Here is a 2,500-nt window from a genome sequence, read left to right on the forward strand (position 1 = left end):
CATTATGATAATAACAATCAGCATTATTATCATCCGTATAACTGTTATCATTATTATTTTCATATTTTTTGTTATCACCATTACTATTACAATCATTATAATTATTTTTGTTATTATTACCCAGATCATCATTATCATCATTATTACCATCTTTGTTACTATTATTGTTATTATTATCATTATTTTTATTATCGTTATAGTTGTTGTAATTATTGTTGTTGTTGTTGTTATCATTATCATTATTATCATTATCATTATTGTCGTTATTATCAGATCCTTATTATCATAACCATTATCGTTATCATTATCATTATTGTTAGAGCTTTACTATTTTCATTTCATCATCACCACTGTTACTTTCATAATCATTTTATCATTGATATTATTATCATTATCAATATAACAATAACTATTAGTTCTCCGAATCATCATATTGTCATTAACTTTTCCTTTTTTCTTATCATGGGTATCATTGCATTCTCACCATCATCATAAAACTGATAATTAGTCATATCCAATTCATAATACGAGTATATATATATCCAATTCATAATAATTCATAATAATTCATAATACGAGTATATATATATCCAATTCATAATAATTCATAATAATTCATAATATATATATCCAATTCATAATTCGAGTGATACGTCAAATAACTGAAAAGATGACTGAATATAACAACTGGATATCAAAAAGAATAGAGAAAAAAAGACTAACTCTAGAAAGAACCATCCGTAAGATTTAGAAAATGAAATATGTATATATATTCGAAGTAAAAAGGAATAACAAAAACAATCCAATTTTTAAGCAGAAGGTGTGACTGACTGTTTTGCTCTTTCTCCGTCGTTCGCAACCGACGTAAAATATTTATTTTTCTTCTTCCAAATAAAGCAAGAAAGTGGCAATAGGAAGGGGGGGGAGGGAGGAGGAGAGGAGAGGGGGGGAGGGAGAGAGAGAGGAAGACGAAGAGGTGAAAAGTTAAATTATTTACGACCCTCCCCTACCTTCCCCTCCCCCCTAGTCCCTTCCCCCCCACCTCCTCGGCCCCGAACGGTTGCAATGGTGTGACACTCAATACTGACCTCTGCGACCCGCGCGCCAATCCTTTTATAGGGCCATAGAGGGGAGGGGGGGGGATAGGGGGCCAGAGGAGTTGTGGTGCCAGCGAGGCCATTTCTCGCCATTTTAGGGCTGTTCTCTTACGTCACAACAGGAGGGAAAAGGCTTAGTCAGCTGCATTCGGCGGAGCGTTGCGATGATCATAAAACAGAGAAGATTGTTTACGGTCGCATGGCCGCATTGTCTCTCGCTTTGTCTCCTTCGCCCCCCCCCCCTCCTCCTCCTCTCTTTGACCTATTTTCGGTTTTGTTCTTTCTCTCTGTCTGTCTGTCTGTCTCTCTCTATATATCTATCTAACTATCTATCTATCTATCTATCTCTCTCTCTTTCTCTCTCTCTCTCTCTCTCTCTCTCTCTCTCTCTCTCTCTCTCTCTCTCTCTCTTTGTTTTCTCTCACCTCTCTCACCATTTTTTGTTTTTTACTTTCTAAATTTGTCTTCCTTTTTTTTCTCTCTCTTATTTTCTCTTTTGCTCCTTCTATGTCTATCTATCGATCTCTCTATCTATTTTTTTCTTTCTCTATCTGTGTGTATTTTGGTTATTGTAAGAAAATTATGTCAAAAGGTACATTGTGTTTGTTTCTCATGCTTTTCATCTGTTTGTAATTTTCGTTTCATTCTTCTTCTCCTTCGCTATTTTTCTCCTCTTCTTCCTCCTCTTCCTCGTTTTTTTTTTTTTTTTTTTTTTTTTTCTTTTTTTTTTTTTTTTTTTTTTTGTCATTATCCTTCGTCATCTACTTCTTCATTATCATTTCCTGCTTCTCCTTTTTTTCGAAGTCTTCTTATCATTCCTCGTCGTCCTCATTTCTTCTCTCTTTCTCTTTTCTCTTCCCTCGTCTTCCTCCCTTATTCTTCTTCATAATCATGCTCTTGTTCTCTTTTTTTCCTTCTTTTTATTGTTATTCTTTTCTTCTTTCTAATTTTCGTCTTATATTCCTTCTGTTCCTTTCTTTCTTCTCATTTTCTTCTGTCTTCATTCCTTCTTCTTTCGCCCTCTTCATTCTTCTTCCGCTTCTTTATCTACTACTTTCCGATATAAATGCCTTTTGGGAAACTTTATTCGACTCGCAAAGTCCGCGCTGACAATGGAATATCAATATGCATTATATATTTTCCCTTTCTCTTTTCTCTCTCTCTCTCTCTCTTGCACTGTTCTCTCTTCCCTTTTCTTTTTTTTTCTTTTTTTTCTTTTTTTGGAAAGAGTCGGAAAGTTGAAGATAAATCGATTGAGGCTAAAAATTGAATCAGTTTCCCCTGAAAAAAGGAAATGTATCGGATTCTTTATAGTGCTGTCAATATCTATAAATTCTAAATATGTGGAGGTGCATTGGGAACGCCTTTTTTTATAGTGTCTGCTTCTGTGTGGCTGTCTTTGT

Source organism: Penaeus japonicus, unplaced genomic scaffold, assembly GCF_977035675.1.
Source record: "Penaeus japonicus unplaced genomic scaffold, GWHDUDI00000001_assembly GWHDUDI00000006, whole genome shotgun sequence".
Lineage (NCBI taxonomy): Eukaryota > Metazoa > Arthropoda > Malacostraca > Decapoda > Penaeidae > Penaeus > Penaeus japonicus.